The sequence below is a fragment of the Aquarana catesbeiana genome, linkage group LG02 (assembly GCF_042186555.1).
Source record: "Aquarana catesbeiana isolate 2022-GZ linkage group LG02, ASM4218655v1, whole genome shotgun sequence".
Classification (NCBI taxonomy): domain Eukaryota; kingdom Metazoa; phylum Chordata; class Amphibia; order Anura; family Ranidae; genus Aquarana; species Aquarana catesbeiana.
This window is the reverse complement of record NC_133325.1, coordinates 718,463,076-718,486,940: the sequence shown is the minus strand read 5'-3', so window position 1 is coordinate 718,486,940 and position 23,865 is coordinate 718,463,076.

Sequence of the window (23,865 nt, the reverse complement as noted above, 5' to 3'; positions counted from 1 at the left end):
AGTATGTAAACTGACCCCACAGATCAAATACAGGAACCTCAGATGTCCGCCCTCGTTTGAAATGTACATGTGCTTCGAATCCCAAGGCACCTTGTAATACAAATTTCAACTATTCCCAGCTGACCTGCCCCTTGCCACCTTCTGCACATTCTTATTGACCAGAAAGGTCATCCATCATAGTAATGGGCCAATAGGAAGGTGCAAGGAGCAGGGTTATCTTAAATGCTGAAAGAAAGTGTTGCAATTTGCTCTTTAAGCTGACACTGACCAATATAATTAGTTTGCAAAAATAATCCATATACAGTACATCCAATATAATTTATTAATTTGGAAGCTACTTTTCATAAAATTGTTTCTTAGGGCTCGTTTACACTAGCGGTGCAGGTTGATTCCCATTCAGTCTCTGAAGGTTGATTCCCATTCAGATTACAGAGCATTTGACAGGCAGTAAATAGGTGTTGTATCTCCCACTCACTGCCTGCTTTAACCCCCTAAATGCCACATTACTGCACTGCAACCTCATACACTGCGTGTGGTTGTGGGTCAGTTGCAGCTTGAATGGGTCACATTCAATGGGCAGTAGTGTCTACTAAACACAACATGGTTGCAAAGCACAGAATCACGGGCACAGCATGTGTACACCCCTGGCCAGATAAAGGGAGAATGGTTGAGGGGTGGTAAAAAAAGGTGGCTTAACTGTGTGGTTTTACTGTCCCCCCAACCACTAGTGTAAACGAGTCCTTACTGTGCTTTTGTAATGGCCTCCGTGAGTCCTTCCGTTTGTTTAAAATGAGCAGTGCAGGTTGGTTGCAGTCATGTGCCCTACTCCAGTGGTTCTCAACCTCAGTCCTCGAGTACCTCCAACAGGCCATGTTTTCAGGTTTTCCTTTACCTTGCACAGCTGGTTTAAATCGATATCAATGACATGGTATTGATAAGAGCTAGTTTATCTAAGGGAAGTTCCCAAAACATGGCCTGTTGGGGGTGCTTGAGGACTGAGGTTGAGAATCGCTGCCCTACTCTATACAAGTCAGACCACAACAGCAAAAAAATAAATATGGAGATTTGGAAGAGGCTGAGCGCAAAAGAAAGTTTTTTGAATTAAGAACCAGAGTTTAGTACCGCTGAATTTAACTGGTTCTCCCCCAAGCAGTACAGAGGCCACCATTTACCCAAGCATCAGTCCATTGACTCCAGCTCCACTAAACAGTCTAGGGGCTGTCTTCCTGTGATTTATTACTTGTAGAACTTGCAACAGGAGAGAGATTAGGGCACGGGATACTCCAAAGTGGTTAGTAATTTAGAGGACAGTCTTCTCCTTAAGCATCTGTGAATATTGGACAGTCTGAGGCCTCACAGCTGGGGATTAAAGCGGCAAGGTCCGGCACGATATGGCGGACCTTCACTGTGCATACGCCCTGCTGACGTCAGCTGGTGGCTGCATGCAGGGTGAATATCTCCTAAACCGTGTAGGTTCAGGAGATATTCATTTTACCTATGGGTAAGTCTTATTATAGGCTTACCCGTAAGTAAAAATGTAAAAAAGGGGTATACAACCACTTTAAGCAAGGCTCTTTTACATCTGGTTACCCTGCACAGCTATTGGTACCCAGTGCAATCTCAGGAACACTGTACAGTACAGGAGGGCACTCTTCTCTAAGATCACAGTCCAGGACACTGCTGAGGATGGGGAATGGCCAATATCTGGCGCCATATGAGAGCAGTCTCACTCCATGCTACCTCTGGCAATTTTATCCCAAAAGCACACAGTCACTAGGAATCAACTCAGGGTCATTACTCACAAGTCCCAAAGACAGCTGTCACTTTCCAGCCTCCTCCGGACACAACGCAGTGAGTGAGGTAGTCCTTCTCTAGACCAGATCCTTTTGATGAAGTCCTGCAGTCAGTTGCAGATCACTTCCACGACCCAGCTCTGCCACCACTAAGACCTCACAGAACAGCAGCACAGTCCAGTGGTTCAGGGTCATTAGCACCCTGAAGCTTGCACCCCTCCTTCCTGTTGAAAGTCAATCTCTCCAGAGCTTCAGACTATTTATCAGCTTCCCAGCCACCATTTGGGCACACCTCTCCAGGGATTGGCTAGGCCCTTATCAATATTCAGGCTCCTTATTTTAATTCTCTCTCTCTCTAAGCTCTGGAAATGTTTCTCTAGAGGCAGGGGGAAGCAATCAAACTCCCAGCATTTGAAACCCTGAACAGACCAGACCAAACAATCACTGCTCCCTTGATTGCAGAAGGAGCCAAAAACGAAATTTACCTAGCATCCTACTCTAGGAGGGTGCTTTATCTGTATTTAATCTATTTAGCTGTATTTCAGAATTTGTTAGATGCTGACGCTTCATGTAAATCAGAAGGACACATGTCAGCATTAGGGACAAGCAAATCTTTTCTATACTTTTTTTTTTTTAGTACAAATGGAAGAGATGATTGCTGTCTTTGTCCCCAAGCAGAATGCAGTGACCACAGGTGAGGGCAAACATCTGTGCAGAAGTTCAACCAATAAAAAATCACTGAAAGGGTATATAGCTCCTTTTCAGTCTACTTAATAAGTGTTTCTTATCTGCAGTGTTTCTCAACCCTGGGGTGCTGTCTGGGTTCCCCAGTTTGCCCTGGATCAGCATCATGAATTGCCATGAGGACAGTGACCAGCACTATAACAACTAATGATGTTCTAGGCCAGGATGCAGGGCATCAGTTCTTGCTATAGTAATGGCAGTGCATTCACCTGCACCACGAAAACGCGACTCTAAACCAAGACAATTAGCACAGAGAGCCACCCTCAGCAGGAGAATAGATGTCTGCCTTCTCCAGACCTCCTCAATCTCCAGCACTCTGCCACACTGCTAGAGCCAAAAGGCAGGGCTCTGATTTGAAGCAGGTAATTTGATTGGGAGCCTCTGTGATGGGGGGCTCTGTGGAGACGTGGGCACTGCGGTGCACTAATGATTAAGCACAAAATGAATGTGTGAAACGCATCTACGTCACCACATGCTGGTGTCTTCGGTGTCACTAAGGTGATAAATAAAAGGCAATTGGTGCCTCTGGATGTGCAGCCGTTTCTTATTTTCTTCGAGGGGCACTATGGTGCTGGGGGGACTCTGAGGTGAAGGGGGGACTCATGTATAGAGGACCTCTGATGTAGAGGGGATACTCAGACATGAAAAGGGGATTTAAGAAGTGATGGGGACTTCTCTCACGTGAATAGGAACCTTTGATGTAAAGAGGGGATCTCGGATGTGATGGGGGGGATATTTGATGCGAAGGGGGTTTCTTATGTAAAATCTTATAAGGGCAGTCGTGCGCATTGTACCGGGCTCAGGCTTCCCACTGATGAATAACATTTACATTTTTCACATTTTAGACTGGGGTGTCTCAAGATTTTACATAATTTTAGGTTTACATCATGCCCTCACATGAATCGCACAGTAATGTGCTGTGCATTTCTGTGCAATTTACATGCATTTTGAATGGGCTAAAATCTCACCACACTGCACCAAAGTAGTGCATGTGCTACTTTTTAAAATCACTGTAACTGGATCAAAAAGTACAAAAAGTACAAAAGTACCATATGATCCAGTGTGGGCAAATGCAATGTTTGTGTCCTGCATTTGGGGTGTTGTTAACGTTCTATTGATACCCACTGCAGATTGCAAATGGAGTGCGTTTTGCATGCGGTCTGAATCCTACAGGCAGGCGCTGCCACACTGTATGTTTCTCCACTAGAAAAATTCTCTGTTTGTCCCGTTCCAAGAACTGGATTGAAGAGATAGCACATCAGATTTAAAAAAAAAAAACAATCTTGACTGACAACTGTGGTACTTCAAAAAGATTTGGGTGCATCTGCTAGATATCTGTATGAATTCCATTTTCAGATTGACACCCTAATGCTGAATTTCAGGAAAGAACCCAATGTCTCCTAGTCCCCACCGTCTCCTAGCTATTTATTATTTTAAATTAAAGTAGCATGCTCCTTGACCCAAATATAGACGGTATCAAATGTGCTGTGCATTTCTGTGCAATTTACATGCATTTTGAATGGGCTAAAATCTCACCACACTGCATGCGCTACTTTTTAAAAGCACTGTAACTGGATCAAAAAGTACAAAAAGTACAAAAGTACCATATGATCCAGTACAGGCAAATGCACTGTTTTGCCCTGTACACACGATAGGATTTTCCAACAACAAAATCCATGGGATTTTTTCCGACGGATGTTGGCTCAAACTTGTCTTGCATACACACGGTCACACAAAGTTGGTTGGAAATTCCAAACGTCAAGAACGCGGTGACGTACAACACGTAGGATGAGCTGAGAAAAATTAAGTTCAATAGCCAGTGCTGCTCTTTTGCTTGATTCCGAGCATGCGTGGAACTTTGTGCGTCGTAATTGTAATGGAGCCTACACACGGTCGGAATTTCCGACAACAAGGTCCTATCACACATTTTCCATCAGAAAATCCTATCGTGTGTACAGGGTATTTGTGTGTAAATTTGCCGTCACTTCAAAATAACTCAACACACAGCCATTAATGTCTAAACTGCTAGCAACAAAAGTGAGTACACCCCTAAGTGAAAATGTCCAAATTGGGCCCAGTTAGCCATTTTTCCCTCCCCGGTGTCATGTGACTCGTTAGTGTTACAAGGTCTCAGGTGTGAAGGTCTCAGACCTTCACTCAGATAACAAAAGAAAACCAAAATCCAGTGATGTGCAAAAAAATAAAAAGGGGAAAGAAATACCTTGAGAATTACTTAGAATATTGCCAAAAAAACAAATTTACTCATCTGAATTCACTGTTACATGACAATCTGCACTGCCTTTTCGGGTAATTGAAAGTAGTAATCGGAAGCCAGCCAACCAGTCTGGTTGCTACCCCTCATGAAATCATGGCTCCACCACTGGAAGAGTTAAGGACCCTAAGAAGAACCTGTGAGGACCTTGAGATCGACTCTTCTGACAGTGAATGGGCAGTGTCCATTTCACCAGGAAGAGACATGGGCACTGCAAGAAGGACCCTCCCAAGCTACAGAGTACAGATCAGAGAAATTGAAGATTATATTTACATTTTTATAACCACTTGAAGGCCAGGCCTTTTCTTTGTTTACATGTAAAATCAGCTTTTTTTTCTAGAAAACCCCAAACATTATCTATTTTTTATTTTCGCAGCAGCCCAAAGACTAAAATGGTGGCTTTTGCAATTTTTTATGTCAGATGGTATTTGCACAGAGGTTTTCTGAAAGTACATTTTTTGAAAAAAAATACACTTCAATGAATTTTAATACACACAAACACAATATAATACCCACTTTTTGTGGTAAAATATAAAAGAAGGATTTACGCCTAGTACATAGATACCTAACATGTCACTACCAAACATACCGAGGTATACCCTCGCGACAATCTAATAGAATAGAGATTAAATCTAAAGTGCTATGTAGCAGCTGCTGTAGCAAACCAAACTAGTGGATAATGTATAAAGTGATCCACAGGGGTGACTCTAATAATTAAATTGTCCACCGGGGTGACTCCATGTGAAGAAACAGTGCTAGCTACTCTGGTTTGTCAAACTAGTTATAAAATTGAACAGTGCACGATAAATGCATGTGAAAAATGAATTGAATAATATATATAACAATACATGTGGTATTACAAACCCATAAACTCCAAACAATGCTAAAGTAAACAAATATAGTGACATCCACTAAAAACATCCTGGATGAATGATATTTAGCATAGACAGAAGATCACAAATATGGCAAAAAGAGTCAAAACAAGCTTAATGGTCTCATGACTGGAGGAGAAAGAGAACCGACCAATCCCCACCTCCCCCTTCATGATATCCCGTGGATCCAAAGCTGGGGTCTCTTAATCGGTAGGATGAAAAAGAAGAAAGAAACCTGAGGTCCTCGTAGCATTAAAAGTTCCAGAATAGTTTATTGAAACTTGCTAACAAAGTTAACAATTTAAAATCCTCTCCCTGACCTGCACAAATGGTGAGAACAGCAAGACCCGTCTGCCAGGGTTGGTTTGAGTTCCACCTGGGGATCAGCGTAGTGCACCGTGCGTATCAACTTGACGCGTTTCGTCATGGAAACAACGTCATCAGAAGCTGAAGGTCACGATGCATGACTCCGTAATATATACCCTCCCTAGAAAGCCAAACAACCACTGGCTTTCCCCATAGATCAATAAACACGAATTGTGTGCGTCAAATTTGATAAAAAACTGAGCGGACTAAATTTAAGCCATATAACCCTCCATCTGCTGGACAGACTAAAAAATTAACCCAAAAAAAAATGGTTAAAATGTATATGTATATAAAAGGGGAGAAAATGGGACTTTATATGAAGCACCCTAAGGTACCTCCATTACTATATTGAGTCATGAAAAAAAGGGGAATTGGGACTTTATATGAAGCAATTGAGTAGTGGAGGTGGATTACAATATAAAAATATTTATTTAATGGTATAGGTCTACATACATTAAAAATAGTTCATATCATATATACACAAAGAGCGTGCACAAGGGCTGAGTATAAGGAGTGAAAAAATACATGCATAACATCACATGATCAGAGTAATAGGTATATATATATAAAAGGATGACATGCACGTGCCAATAGCGACAGGCCTGATACCGGCACATGCACCCACATGGTACATCTGTGTCCACCAGATAGTATAAATTAATAATGAGTAAATAGATCTCAATCCATATGGGGTATAACTGCGGCATCAAATAGAGCTCTACGTGTTTTGTGGGTAATATATATATATATATATATATATATATATATCTACAAAGTAAGTACACACATTTTTGTAAATATTTTATTATATCTTTTCATGTGACAACACTGAAGAAATGACACTTTGCTACAATGTAAAGTAGTAAGTAGATGGGGGCGCTTAATTTATTTATTATTAATTTTTTTTTTTTTTACATTGTTACTTTCTTTTTTGTATCACTTTTATTGCTGTCACAAGAAATGTAAACATCCCTTGTGACAGCAATAGGCAGTGACAGGTACTCTTTAATAAACCACAGATCTCTCCTCTGCCCTTAAAAGCATCTGATCACACCAAGATTGGTGTGATCAGATGTTTTCGAAAATGGTGCTGTTTACTTCCAGGGAAAACAGAAGTGACAAAAATGCTTGTTGCTTCTGGTCTCCTATGCCATAGAGCTGATCAGGGATCTTCCAGTCCTTGAAAAAACTCTAAGGTAAGCCAACAGAACCACTGGCATCACTTTTGGGTTATCCGTGCGTGTCCCCCATCCCTCCAGCCGCCTGCTGTAAATGCAATCCAGTGACTAATTAGCCGCTCAGATGGCTTTACAAAAAAGGTGCTCATCTCCTGGAAAAAAAGACAATAGGTAGGAAGTAGGAAGGGTATTTTTATTGGCCATAGAGCAGCTTTAAGAAGTCCTCCAAAGCTACAAATCAGACTTGTTTTCAGCTACAGCACACAGGTGCAGAGACGTCTAAACATTACTCCAGTGCTGTTTATCTTTATAATCAGACAGCATCATCCTATAATGTATGAGCTTACGACCAGCAGTGTGGGGCTGGTAATTGTGAATGACAGAAACATTCATCAAGCCATGGTCTATTGAAAGCTGATACAGAACTGCTCATGTGACTAATTGCCTTTGCCACTGATCGGGTTAACCAGAGGTCAGCATGATAAGCGCCAGGTTCAGTCCAAAGAATCTGAAACAAATCTGCAGAGGGCAAACAGACAATGATTTCCAATAGGGACAGATGCAATGGAAGTACAGTGCATGCTAACTCATAGAGTTTAGGGTAAGACAATCAGTCCCTGAAATATCTCCTCTATGATGTTATATCTTCCTATATAATGCCAACGTATCCACTTGTCTTTAAAGGAAAACTACACTGTATTTGGAGATATTAAAGTATAACTAAAGGCAACATTATTTTTTAGTTTTGGATAGAATGCTGAAGGATTAGAACACCTGTCAATTGTTATTGCGGTCTGTGCTCCCGTTAAGGATGTTACCGTTATTGAAAGTAATGTTTACCGTTGTTGAAAGTAAAAGACAATTCCAAATTTTGGGTTGTCCTCAGAAAAGTAATAGAGGGGAAATCTTCCAATGGAGACACTAGTTCTGGTGACCTCGGGGGCCACAAGGGATGCCCCTAATTTGCAGGGATTTCCCTTCACTTCTTGTTTGGCTATGGGACAGGAAATGAAGGGAAATCTCCAAAATGGGACACTGAAGGTGAAAAAAAATCTGACAAGGGTTAACCCTCCCTTATGCTATTCAAAATGAAAAAAAAAATGTTTTTCCTATAGTTCTACTTTAACATATAATTTACCTTAAATCTATTTTTGATGCAACTTTCATATTTAGGTATTTACATATTTGCTTCAAGCCTTACCTTCAGTTGTATAGTTGTGCCTGTACGGGCTCCTCTCCTGTACTTGTGGGAGGGGGTCTACTCACCCTGAATGTGGGGGTACCTTTTCGTGCGATAACCAATGCCTGGGACCAGGTGGAGACTGTGGTCATGTGAAAAGTCCAATATTGATGGGGCGTACGCACGGCGGACTTTTCGACCGGACTGGTCCGACTGACTTTCCGACGGACTTTCAACGGACTTTTGACAGACTTCCGACGGACTTTTTAACGAACGGACTTGCCTACACACGATCACACCAAAGTCCGGCGGATTCGTACGTGATGACGTACACCGGACTAAAGTAAGGAAGTTGATAGCCAGTAACCAATAGCTGCCCAAGCGTTGGTTTTTGTCCGTCGGACTAGCATACAGACGAGCGGATTTCTGGGTCCGGCGGAGTTCCAACGTAAAGATTTGAAGCATGTTCCAAATCTAAAGTCTGTCAGATTTTTGACTGGAAAAGTCCGCTGAAAGTCCGATGAAGCCCACACACAATCGGATTGTCCGCCGGACTCGGTCCGTTGGACCAGTCCGGTCGAAAAGTCCGACCGTGTGTACGCCGCTTAAGGCAATTACCAGATTTAGAAATGAGCTTCCACTGTGTGCAGAAAAAAAGTGCAGAGTTCCCCTTAAATGACTTGTCCCGTGTCACTACACACTGTAACTTGTACGTTTTGCATTAGGAGGGATGTGCTGAGCCTACGCCCACTTCACCAGTCCAAACGCAATATTCCCCACGCACCCATTTAAGAAACCAGCTATTCAGTAGTGCTGGGTGCTGCAATGACGCAGGCTGGAAACTGTGGATGATCAAAGTGAAGGAATATCATCAGCACACCAAGGATTCCTCGAAAGGGTCCAAAGCTTTATTTCCATGGTCACATAATAAACATACAGCAAAGTTTCTGAACCACGCAGGCCCCTTCCCTGAGTGACTCAGAAACTTTGCTGTATGTTTATTATGTGACCATGGAAATAAAGCTTTGGACCCTATCGAGGTATCCTTGGTGTGCTGATGACATTCCTTCACTTTGTTCACTCCACCAGTTCATCGCACCTCTGTTACCTTACTCCCAGTAACAGAATGGGGTCCTCCTGAGCACCTAGCGCAGACTTCATGCCTGCTCTCACTTAACTCTTTCTTTCCTATACTACTTGACCAGGCCATAGATCTCCGTAAGGCAGATTTGAATCTGGTTGCCATTGGATACCAACCTCTAGGGAGGGAGACAGAACATTGACCACCCTCGCTACTGGAGGACCTGTCTCCTTAAAAGGTACCACACTTAACGACAGGTTGCTTATAGTTGGGTCCTTTACTTGATTTCCCATAGCAAATACACTGCTCTTCTTGTCTTGCTGAGTTAACCCTTTTGTAGTAGTGCCACTTCACACCCCACATGTGCTTTACAGACTCAGGTTCTTTGGAATATGCCAGAACCAACATGCACCCCTTTAAATATTAATATAACCTTGCTGTAAAAATGCAGCATGACAGTACAAAACTAACAGTGTCCTTTCCCTGATCCTAAATAAGATATCCTAGTGGCCTAGACATACCTCCATGAGGTGAGAGTCCATAATGGCATTGTCCATGGCTGGGTTGCTGTCCGTGATCCCTGGTTTCTTTAGCGCCACTCCTGCACCCTCAGGGTGTCTGCGATACACCTGTACCCAAGTTCCTTTTATCCGGAGCCCACGAATGCAGTCTGTCCCCTTTAGCTCAGGAGAGCTGGCCAGAACCAAAAGCCCGGGAACTGAGCTGGAAATGGTTAACACTTTCCCCACCCAGGGTCGGCATCTTGACAACCAACTACACACACATTTTCAACCCGCCTACATACGGAATTTGCTTACCTTGATTTAACTGCACACTGTGAGCTTCTTACAATGTGCATTAGAGGCTGCAGAAAGTCAGAGAGATCTATTTCCTAGCTGAAGGCCATTCAGCATCATCTGACTCTTCTATCCCCAGCCTTAAAGTGTTACTAAACCCACAACAGTCTGTATAATACCTTTCTTCATCAGCAGTATATGGCAGTCATGTGATTTAAAGCAGTGTCCAGCTAAGCATTGGTTAAAGCTTGTAGGAGGAGTTTTCTGACTGTCCTATGAGACTGGAAGACCCCTGACCCCTGATCTGGACAGTGCTGATTGGCCCTGTGCTGATCACATGCATCTTCCTAAGATGCATGTGATCTCCATAGGCTCTGTGTTATCAGGAAATTATTAGGGGTGGACAGTGGAAGGAGGGGAGGAACAGAGAAGACAGGATCAAACAGTCTTTTAGATAATGCAGAAGATTAACCCCTTAGGTTCCACAGTGAGTATAACAAGCATGCTTTACTGCATATACAGACTGATTTTACTGTAGTGGGTTTAGTAACACTTTAAACAACACAAATACACAGAAGTGAACACATACCTACTGTAGATGTAGAGAAATATACAAATTTACTGGAACAGAGATCATTATTTTTGGAAAAATCTTCTAGCAGAGTTGTGGATTTAAGATATTATTAAGTCCAAATTTGAAGCTAAGCTTGCTGAAGAATTATTTTTAGTAAGAAATTTGCTCATTTTACAGCGTTTAAATACCCTGAAAAAGGAAGTATTCAAAGAAAAATAAGACCTACAGACTGTTAAAAAGAGAATAAAAATAATAAAAGCCTTTCGTCTTATTCTGTCAAGAGATACTGTGAACTGTGAAGTCAAAATCTGGAAATAACCCCACGCACTAGTCTTTTATAAATGATTTGAAGCCATGGCTTCTGATTTTTGTAATATAAAGGAACGCTGACTGACAGCGCTGGCAGTGAATAAAGAACTTTAATGATTGTATGAACATCTGGGATTTTAATGTGGCTTTTGTTTTCCGAGGTATAGATTACATTAACAATAGTACCCTCTGCTGGTCACAGCAAACTGGGGAGACGATTTCTGTATCTCAGAAAACCCATTTAATCACGACTGCAGTGAACTGGACTGGCGGCTTTCTGGAAAAAACAAACTTATTCAAGCACAAAGATCTTTTCTAGAGAGGTGAGAGGATAATGAGGAGAGAGGCATTGAATCATGCAGCTGCTTCTAAAGTTTAAATATTGTTTACTATATTTCTGTTTTCTATGCATATACCCAGTTTTATATTACTATAGTGGCAAAATAAATTGCAGAGAAACAACCATTTTGTCAGAATATTTTAAGATATTAACCACTTCAGTCCCGGAAGAATTTACCCCCTTCCTGACCAGAGCACTTCTTGCGATACGGCACTGCGTCACTTTAACTGACAATTGGGCAGTTGTGCGACGTTGCACCCAAACAAAATTGACGTCCTTTTTTTTTCCACAAATAGAGCTTTCTTTTCGGTGGTATTTGATCACCTTTGAGGTTTTTATTTTTTGCGCTATAAACAAAAAAAAAGTGACAATTTTGAAAAAAAGCAATATTTTTAACTTTTTGCTATAATAAATATCCCCAAGTAATATATATATTTAGGCCGATATGTATTCTTCTACATATTTTTGGTAAAAAAAACCACAATAAGCGTATATTGATTGGTTTGCGCTAAAGTTATAGCGTCTACAAAATAGGGGATAGATTTATGGCATTTTTTAATTTTTTTTTTAATTAGTAATGGCCGTGATCTGCGATTTTTATCATGACTGCAACATTATGATGGACACATCGGACACTTTTGACACTATTTTGGGACCATTGTCATTTATACAGCGATCAGTGCTATAAAAAGGCACTGATTACTGTATAAATGACACTGGCAGGGAAGGGTTTAAACACTAGGGGGCGATCAAGGGGTTAAACGTGTCCTAGGGAGTGATTCTAACTGTGGGGGGGATGGACTACCTAGGACATGTCAGTGATCACTGCTCCCGATGACAGGGAACAGTAGATCTCTGTCATGTCACTAGGAAGAACGGGGAAATGCCTTTTTTACATAGGCATCTCCCCGTTCTGCCGCTCCGTGATGCGATCGCGGGACACCAACGGACATGGAGTCCGCGGGACCCATGGGCACGGTCACAAGCGCACCCACAATGCCATGTCTTAAAGGGGAAGTACCTGTACGCCCATTTGCACAGCCGTGCTGACGTATATATCGTCGTGCACTGGTCGGCAAACGGTTGATGAACCCTAGACGAATATTTCAGTAATGGTTCTAAAAGTGACACTTTACTGAAAACAATTCTCCACACTTGCAACAAATTTAGCATTGAACTTCAGCCAAACATAAAGCACACAGATTAATGCAGCTGTATATTCATAAATACTTAATTAAAGTGATTGTAAAGGCTCATCTTTTTTTCCTATAAAAATAACAAATGTTATACTTACCTGCTCTGTTGCAGTGGATTTGCACAGAGCAGCCCGGGTTCCTCCTCTTCACGAATCCCTCTTCAGTTCTCCTGGCCCCTCCCTCCTGTCGAGTGGCCCCACAGCAAGCAGCTTGCTATGGGGGCACCTGAGCCGAGTCACAGCTCCCTGTGTCCATTCAGACATGGAGCTGCGGCCCAACAATTGCCCCCTCTCTCTCCTGATTGGTTAGCTGACTTTGATTGACAGCAGTGGGAGCCAATGGCTCTGCTGCTGTGTCTCAGCCAATCAGAAGGGAGAGTCTTAGATGTCCGAGACACTTATGGACATCGCTGGACAGAGCTGGGGCTCAGGTAAGTATTAGGAGGGCTGAGGGGGGCTGCTACACGCAGAAGGCTTTTTATCTTAATGCATAGAATGCATTAGGATAAAAAACCTTCTGACTTTACAACCCCTAAAAAAAAAAAAAAAATTAAATGCAATCAATGTAGGCATTTGACCTGGTATCAGCCTCTTGCAATAACTGTAAAACAGAGCTTAGCCTGAGAGAAGGAACCAGTCAGTTGTGCTGCAGTGCTCATGTGCTCAAAGTCTCGTTCTCATTGGCTTTTACAATAGTAGTCTGTGAGTAGCTGCTAGATGCTGCAATTGGGCAGCACATTCTTGTCTATGAGATCACAGGCACAGCCGCTTGCCCCAAGTTAAAAACCATGCAAGTGTCCACTCTGTACTCTATCTTGGCAGGCCTGGACACATCCAGGGTGTCTCGGCTGTTTTCGGTATGGCAAAGGGACATTCCGGAAATGGCTGATGATGACTGGGAGGAGGCCATTCGAGCTTGATGAAGGAGCGCGGCTACCGTGACATTGTAGCCCGTACGCTCGTGAAACGCGTCGCATCCCAGTGACGTCACAGCCCCGCGCCTGCTTTCCACCAGCGTTCCAGGCCTCACTTTGGAGTATCTCATCACCGCGGCTGGCTTCAGCGGTGGCTCAAGCACAGCCGTACGCACAGCAGGAGACAGCGATGCAGTGACTGATCTGACGGACTCCCCTCCTCCAGGAAATCAACTACATGATATGCTTTATTTTAATCCACTAAATGTGAGTGTTTTTCTACAGTGTTTTTATTAAATTCAGTTTACATACTGCACTTAGAGGCGCCTCTCTTCCTCGTTTTTTTCTGCAGATCTTTGGGGCTTGGTTTCAGCTCTTTTTGGAAGGCAGCCATCTGTGTGGACTTTTAACTCTTTATTGAACTGGCTTTGCTCAGATAGACTTTTAATGGACTTCAATAGTCATAGTTACCCTTTGTTATTAACTAGATGGTAATATAGAGATATCCAGTTTTTTGCGCCTTTACTTGCTTACATTCAACAGTTTATCCCACTGATGGTCTCGGCCAGAGATAATTTAGTACAGCTGAAATTCCTACACCGGGTTTACTACTCCCCAGAAAGGCTCGCTAGAATATACCCTGGTAGAGAGTCGTCATGCTACAGATGTAAAACTGAGGCTGGATCCTTTTTCCATGTGGTGTGGACATGCCCGCAGATTAGGCCTTTTTGGACGGGGGTGGTGGGGGTCATAAACTCAGTGGTTAAACTGAACGTCCCCTGTGAGCCGCTACCACTACTACTTGGGATCTGCGACACGCTAGAGGCCCCTCAATCCAAAAAGCTTTTCGTATTCTATGCGGCCTTCTACGCAAGGAAAGTGATGTTGCGGTTGGACCAGCCCCCAGCTCCCGACACTGATGCCTTTGGGTGGTCCGTAATCCTTGACATTGCGCCTCCAGCTGCATGTATACTAGTAAGTGATCTATTGGGGGTGTCTCCATCTTCATTCTCCTCCCCTCTATTGATACAAGATTATTCATCTAGTTATTCATCTCCCATTTGCAGATACACCATGTGCTTGCTCCTGATGAGCGGCACCAAGCCGTGAAACTTGCCGAGATAACAACTGCCGTATACCAGTATACTACAGCTCTAACAGTTTCTATTTATATATTCGTACCATCACATTATGTGACAGGGACCAGTAAGGTCATAGGCCATGCAGATGTTACCTTGCAACCAGGGGCGTAACTAGAAATAGCAGGGCCCCATAGCAAAATGTTTTATGGGGCCCCCCTGCAAACAGCCCCCCCCCACAGCTGCCCTAGTGTCAATGCAGCGTGAGCTGTGCCACATATAGCATGACCTGTGCACAATGCAGCGTGACCTGTGCCCAATACAGCGTGACCTCTGCCCCATGCAGCGTGACCTGTGCCCCATGCAGCGTGACCTGTGCCCCATGCAGCGTGACCTGTGCCCCATACAGCGTGACCTGTGCCCCATACAGCGTGACCTGTGCCCCATACAGTGTGACCTGTGCCCAATGCAGCATGACCTGTGCCCCATGCAGCGTGACCTGTGCCCCATGCAACGTGACCTGTGCCCCATACAGCTTGACCTGTACCCCATACAGCATGACCTGTGCCCCATACAGCCTGGTCTGCCTGTGCCCCATACAGCCTCACCTATGCAGAGGAAGAGGCAAGCCACCCGGATCAGCAGAGAGCGGGATTGCCCGCTGTAATAGCTTTCATTTGAATTTCCCGTCTTCCCGGGGCTCATTGTCACATAGCCCCACCTCTTGGCCCGACGCCTTTGATGATGTCACATTTCCCACCGGGCCAAGAGGTGGAGCTATGTGACGTGAGCCCCGGGAACACTGGAACTTCTAATGAAAGCTATTATATCGGGCAATTCAGCTCCCTGCTGGTACGGACAGCTCGCCTCTTCCTCTTCTCTCTCTTCCCCTGGCTGGGAGACTGTGTCGGCATCCTCACTGGGCCCCACTCGGCTGCGGGCCCCATAGCGCCCGCATGGGTCGCTATGGTGGTAGTTACGCCCCTGCTTGCAACATTTTTATACCCCACTGTGATATATGGTGGACTCTGTAACTCTATCGTGCTAACCATTTTTAACCATGTTATTACCAGTTACCACTGTTTTAGGAATTGGTGCCACGTTTAATGTGTATTCCTATTTGTATGTATATGGAAATTATGTGTGTAGTTTTGTTATTTACAGAATATTAAATATCTCAATCTCCACCATTGTATTCATTTCAACAACGTGCTTTGCTCAAAGTCCCACCCTCTTGCTCCTAATTTTAACAATATCATTGTCAGGAATGGAGACACATGACCTTACCAGGCCATGGCCTCATTTAAAGTCCCAGTGTTTCCCCTCCCCCTTTTCCCCATTTTTTGCTAATCCTGATGTTAATGATAAATTACATTTATAGAATCATTTTAGGATAATGGCTAATTCACTTGGTTTAGCCAGTTTTCAAGACTTATTGTTCAACAGAAACTCAATCAGCGTCACTCAAAACGATAATAGTAAAAGGACTGGTATTGAGTTTCCTAAATACAACTCAAGGATCTCTAAAATTCAATAAATCTCTTCTGCCAATAAGAGAACCTAAAACTAAATGATGGTGGAAAAGCTGAAGGTACTTTTTTTGTATAAGGATGGCCATAGACAAGCATATATCTCATCATAAATGTATGGTCTATTGTGAATGCTGTTGCTAGATTCACATACCCTGCTAACTAATTCATGGCTGCTACCCCTTTCTGCCAATCCCTTCACTGGCATCCACTAGCCCAACATATAAAATTCAAAATACTAACCACAACATACAAAGCCATCCGTCTCACTGCCCCCAGCTATATCACCAACGTTATTTCAAGATATCACTAAGATCGGCCATTACTCTCCTCCCAAAACCTGTTACTCTCTAGCCCCCTTGTTACCTCTTCACAAGTTAGCTTCCAGGACTTCCCTGCCTCTGGAACTCCATACCTTTAGGCGATCCCTGAAAACGAATTTATTTAAGAAAGCGTATCTCACCTTCATCTCGTCTCCCTTAAAAATGTAAAGCGCTGAACAAACTGTTGGCGCTATAAAAATCCTGCATTACAATAATAATAATATGGGGGTCAAAGGTTTGCCTTTCCTTAAACACATCTCCATATCACTGGGACTCACCACAATCATCTCTAACCTAGGCAAAAGAATATTAGGAGTAAGGATAAGCAGATCAATATATGCAAATACTATTGGTTTGTATAGCACTAAGGGTTGCGAATAATGAGCAACCAGTGATTCATGCCACTTTGAAAGCAAATATGTATTTGTTGTCACCTGGGTGGGTCTCTAGCCTCCCCTCTGATCCAGGACAGACCTTGTCCACCTCCTGCAACAACCAATGAACAGGGGTCATTTGCATGGGGTTTCCTTTTATACAACAATCCAGCACACAGTGCTAGACTATCATAACATCTGTTATGTGAAGAGGCAAGGGTTAACAGAGGGTAGTGTGTGTTAGGTAGACAGGGAGAGTTGAGAGATTACAAGCATATGTATTAGCTCACTACACAAAATCCTCATATATATTTTTTTAACATTGTAATGTAATCTCATAAATCTGCCGTATTCACTGTGTGCCTGACCCAACACAGCCTTTCCAGGCTAGGAAAAAAAAAGTACAGCCAGCATGGGAGATGAGGAGGTGGTGGATGGAAGATGGAGTTTCCATAGGAGGGGTGGACTGGTGGCTGTATGGTCTATCTATATTAGGGCCCACTGCAGAACTGAACGCTCCTCATAACCTAACAAAGACCATGATGTGTATGGTCTTACGAATTATACAGCAGATTTCCTCCATGCCTTTGGGTTGAAGATAGTAAATTGTATTGTGTAATGTGTAAAAGAGTTAGTAGAGAAATACCAGTCTTAGGCTGGGTTCACACTATCTGCAGAGCAGCTCACAGCAGGGGGTCCGATGCTTCCCCGTTCACTGTTTAAGGTCCAAATTAGGTCCGAATATTTGCCTTAGTTGGACCTGGAACAGATCCAAAGATGCAGAAGTACCTTCTGCAGTGCTCTCCGCGGTCCCCCCCCCCCCCCCCGAAGATGTGTAAACCGGCTCCATTGAGAGCCAGTCACATTCTCCTGTCATGTGAATTGGATGCAGGGAAACCCACATCCAATTCGCATAAGTGTGAACCCAGCCTCAATGTTGGATCTCTCAAAATGTCCCTGTAGTCAATGCCATGACAGGTGTAACTGGCAAGTGAAAAAGACGTTATTCTTCCCATGGGGGCCCAGTGTAGAAGTTTGGCCTCTGGCCATGAGGGGTGCTAACTCACACATGAAAGCAATACCATCATGCTAACACTTGGCAAAAGTAATTATATAAAATTCATACCATGCAGTTCCCACATGCTAACAAGTGGAGTCCATCATCACCTGTGCCAGCAATATGTGTCACAGTCATTGTATAATTTTTTAAAAAATGCAGAGAAAAAAAGTTTTTGGGTACACAAGATATACAAACTCTCTACTGCTATAAAATCAAACCTACTAAGAACTGTTAAAAGTTTGCATTTTTTTTCTGCTTTAAGAATTGCAAATTCAAAGAAACACAAAGAGAAAGATTCATGGTCACCAGGGCCAGGATGAGGGGGCAGGAGGGCAGCAGTTCTAGTCACTGGCTTTCCTTAGCTAAATGAGAGCACAGACATTGCTGTCACTGCTCTCAGTCAGCATGGTAAGGACAGTGGCACTAGAGAAGGCCTGATTATACTTCCTCCTACCTCCAACTATAGCGCATGGGCAGCTGGCAAAGCAGGGAATCAGAATACAGCTTAATACAACTCTATGTTACTTACCAGACCAGGTCATGGCATCTCTTATGCCGCGTACACACGGTCGGACTTTTCGTCTACAAAAGTCCGACAGCCTGTCCGACAGACTTCCGACGTACCTTCGGCGGACTTGCGGCAGACTTTCTTACGAACGGACTTACACACACACGACCACACAAAAGTACGACAGCCTAGTACGCGGTGACGTACACCAAGTCCGACGAGACTATAAAACGGAAGTTCAATAGCCCGTACGACACCCTTTGGGCTCCTTCTGCTAATCTCGTGTTTATCTCGTGTTAGTAGAAGTTTGGTGAGAGACGATTCGCGCTTGTGAGACTCGTATTTTTCAGTTCGTTTTAACTGTTGTTCAGTCTGTGCTTGTGAGGTTTGTATCTGCTTTTCAGTGCGTTTGGTCAGTTGGCATTGAGAAATCTTTGTTTTATTGGCCGCTCGTTCCTGATTTTCAGGTCGTTCTTCACAGGCCTTGCTGTTCTTCAGTGCGTTCTGTTTAGTGCGTTCTGACCAGCCGACCGTTTTGAAGCCATGTTACCTGTACGTACTCGTCGTCGAGCTCGTGCATTGTATGTGCTTGGTGCTGTAGTTTATTCTTCAGCCCAAGACCAGTCCATGAACAGGGCGAGGAGGAGTTCATGGACCAAGAATTGGTTGCTTCAGCGTGACCAGTTCTGTCACATGCCTTTGCTCCGTGAGATCCGTGAGAATAATCCTGAGGATTTCAGGAACTTTCTCCGGATGACGGACCCCGTTTTTGACCGTTTGTTGGCTTTGCTGACCCCCTATATCAGCAGGCAGGATACCTGCATGAGGCAAGCCATCACTCCGGAGCAGAGGCTGGTCGCTACCTTGCGGTATTTGGCCACAGGGAGAAGCCTGCAGGACCTTAAGTTCTCGACAGGCATCTCCCCCCAGGCTCTGGGGATCATTATCCCAGAGACCTGTTCTGCCATCATACAGGTCCTGCAGAAGGACTATATTAAGGTAAGATATTTTTCTTTTATTAGCATCACATGTTCTTTTATGTAATCTTTGATAATATAATGTATTTCTTGCTTCAAACACTACTTACCATCATTGCAATATAGTGTGAATGTCCCCTTTTTATCCTCACACATGCTGGATTTTTTTCCTGTTATTTTTTGTCATGCATGTATATTTTCCTTCAATAACCTTCCCAGCATGAAGTGATGGGAACATATCCACCTAGTCTACTCATTTGGAATGTATTTTGTTTGAGTGTATTTAGTGTGCTGCTAATGAGCAATTATCTAGATTTCACAAACCCCCCCCCCCCCACCTAAACTCACTCCAAATAGTGTGCTGCTAATGAGCAATTATCTAGATTTCACAACCCCCACCCCCCCCCCCACCTAAACTCACTCCAAATAGTGTGCTGCTAATGAGCAATTATCTAGATTTCACAACCCCACCCCCCCCCCCACCTAAACTCACTCCAAATAGTTTGCTGCTAATGAGCAATTATCTAGATTTCACAACCCCACCCCCCCCCCACCTAAACTCACTCCAAATAGTGTGCTGCTAATGAGCAATTATCTAGATTTCACAACCCCACCCCCCCCCCACCTAAACTCACTCCAAATAGTGTGCTGCTAATGAGCAATTATCTAGATTTCACAACCCCACCCCCCCCCCACCTAAACTCACTCCAAATAGTTTGCTGCTAATGAGCAATTATCTAGATTTCACAACCCCACCCCCCCCCCCACCTAAACTCACTCCAAATAGTGTGCTGCTAATGAGCAATTATCTAGATTTCACAACCCCACCCCCCCCCCACCTAAACTCACTCCAAATAGTGTGCTGCTAATGAGCAATTATCTAGATTTCACAACCCCACCCCCCCCCCCCACCTAAACTCACTCCAAATAGTTTGCTGCTAATGAGCAATTATCTAGATTTCACAACCCCCCCACCCCCACCCTCGTTAAAATTTGCTGGAATGTTCTGTGGTGTTGATTTGTCTAAAGCAAATATATGTTGCACTTTGCAAAATGCATGTGCACTCTACAAGTGCATTTGTTCCAGTGCTTTAGTAAATGAGCAGAAGCTCTGCTGATTTCCATCATCAAATCATATGCAAGCCTCAAAGTGTTTTCATTAATTGCCCTTGCATGTGATTGTGTACTCCTTGCAACATGAATGCCTTTTTACATTACCTCATTTACTGTAAGCTGGTTAGCAACTGCACCTGCAGAGTGCGACAACTGCAGTCTTGTAGCCTTTTTAGTCCCTAAATTCCTGCGTGTCCTAAAAGTAATTTTTTTTAGGGATTTCACAACCCCCTAAAATGTAATCAATGTTCCATCAGAGGGGGTGAGCAATCTGATAAGTGTGCCTTTCCATATTAGTTATTCCAGAACAATTAAATTATTGAATGTTATACTGATGCTGGGGAATAATGTTTTTAATTGTCTAATTTTCTTGCAATGTTAGCTTCCAAATTAATTGATTTTGGTTTTCTTGTTTGATTTCCCAGTTTCCTTCAACGCCACAGGAATGGCAGACTGTGGCATCCCATTTTGCCAGCCGTTGGGACTTTCCCAATTGTGGAGGGGCTATAGATGGGAAACATGTCCACATTGTGCCACCACCCCATTCGGGGTCATATTATTTTAATTATAAGGGGTTCCACAGTATTGTTTTAATGGCGGTGGTGTCGGCACACTATGATTTTTTATATGTGGACGTGGGGAAGAATGGCCGGATGTCGGATGGAGGAGTATTTGCCCAGACGGAGTTCTGCCAGCGTCTCCAGAGTGGTGGCCTGGGATTGCCACCTGATGAGGATAACGTGGAAGGACTCCCCTTTGTCTTCATTGCCGATGAAGCCTTCGCTCTCAGCAAGCACCTCATGAGGCCATTCCCCCAAAGAACACTCACCCCGGAGAGGAGGGTTTTTAATTACCGGCTGGCCAGAGCTAGAAGAGTGGTTGAGAATGCGTTTGGAATTCTGGCCAGCCGGTTCCGCCTGTTTCAAACAGCCATTAATTTGGCGGAATACAAACTTAATTTTATCGTTTTATCGTGCTGCATTCTGCACAACTTTTTAAATAAGCATTCTACAAATTATATAGGCACAGTTGGGCCTGAGGCCGGACAAATAGAAGCCAACCTTACAGGCCTGGATACTGTCCGTACTGGCTTGGCCCCCCAAAGTGCCCGTCAAGTTAGACAGCAATATGTTAATTATTTTATGGGTAGGGGGGCCATTGCAATGGGCCAGGATATATAATTTTTGACAATAAAAAAATTATTGATGAAATCTTGCATTATATTTATTGCTTGCCTTTCTTTTGGGCTGTCTCCTAGGTTATGGTCGAGCAGTTGTAGTGCCAACTGTATTGTAATTTTAAATGTCTAAATATTGCCACTGTAAACAACTTTTTTACAATTATAACTAAAATGATACTGAGCCTTGAAATAACAAACCACACATTTATTTAATTCCTATAAGGAGATGTTTTTATTAATGGTTGTTATGCATTCAGTTCTGCATTTAGTATAAAATGTTCATAGACAAAAATAGAATGATATCTTAATAATGTAGCAAAATATAATTATATCTAAATATTTATACCTAATCCACAAAAAAATATTTTTGGCTTTTTGATTTTCACAAACAGGCTTTTTTTTTTTGTTTTGGGAAAATCAAGTTTTGTTTTGTGTTTTTTTTTTTTGTTTTTTAAAGCAATTTTTTTGTTTATGTTTTTTTTTTTTTAGCAAGTTATTTTTGTTTTTATTATTTTTTTTTAAGAAAGTTTGTATATTTTTTTTTTTGGTTTTTTAAAATCAAGTGTTTTTTATTTTTTTTGGTTTTTTAAAATCAAGTTTTTTATTTTTTTTGGTTTTTTTAAAATCAAGTTTTTTATTTTTTTTGGTTTTTTAAAATCAAGTTTTTTATTTTTTTTGGTTTTTTAAAATCAAGTTTTTTATTTTTTTTGGTTTTTTAAAATCAAGTTTTTTATTTTTTTTGGTTTTTTAAAATCAAGTTTTTTATTTTTTTTGGTTTTTTAAAATCAAGTTTTTTATTTTTTTTGGTTTTTTAAAATCAAGTTTTTTATTTTTTTTTTTTTTTGTGTTTTTTTGAAAATCAATTTTTATTTTTTTGTGGATTTTTGAGGTATTTCCGAGAAACAGCCCTCCTTTTTTACATTAGGTTAAACAGCCATTTATGTTCTGGCAAAAAAAAAAAAGAGAAGGCCCAGAATGGGGTCAGCAAAACAGGAAATGAAGGACATGATTGATGTTTTGGGGTTTAAAAAAGGGCATTTAGATTCGACCCAAAACATCAATCATGTCCTTCATTTCCTGCTGCATACGATCCAGCCGATTCCGCATTTGATCGATCTCCCCATTCCAGGCCATGATTTGAGCAATTAGCCGTTGGGCACTGTCTGTGGTGAAATAGTCAGTTGGACCTAAAGTGGAATGAAAAAAAAAATATGTTTAGAAATATGCACACATAAGTTTACCTTACCATAAAGCTGGTGTCTCAAACACTGACCTGGTGGGGTGCCCATGTCGCAAACTTCATGAACATCCTCGGGGGTGGCGCTGTTGCTTGACTCAAGCACAACCAGATCACCTAAAATAGAGTAGAAAAATTACATAAAATAAAAGGCAGCCATGCATAGATTACCGTAAGCTGGTGTGTCAGACACTCACCTGGTGGGGTGCCCATGTCGCCCACCTCTCCTTCCTCCACATCCTCAATGGGACTTGGGCTTATTTCCCAATCATTTTTTGCTTGGGGTGGACTGTCTTCTGGTTGTTGGCTGAGTGATTTTTCCCCTATGTGAAACAAAAAATTATTAATCTAATTAGCACACAGATATTTTAGTACATAGTAATTTTCCAACATTTGTAATGAAGTGGTTTGTGTAGAGTTCCTATTTTACCTCAATATTTAAAATTAGAAAGACATATCGGATAGATAGATATCAATATCTCAAAATATAGTTAATAATCTTTTGATCTCTCTCTATATCTGGAACAAAATCTCAAACTATCTAACTAAATGTAAAGCCAAAAAATTAAGATAACTTCAAATCTTCAAAAAGAATGTTTTACATTTCTATATCTATCTATCTACCTATCTCTATATTTCTCTCTCTCTCTATATATATTTCTCTCTCTCTCTCTCTCTCTCTCTCTATATATATATCTCTATTTCTATATCTCAATATATATATATATATATATATATATATATATATATATATATATATATATATATATATATATATATATATATATATATATATATATATATATATATATATATATATATATATATATATATATATATATATATATATCTATCTCTCTCTCTCTCTCT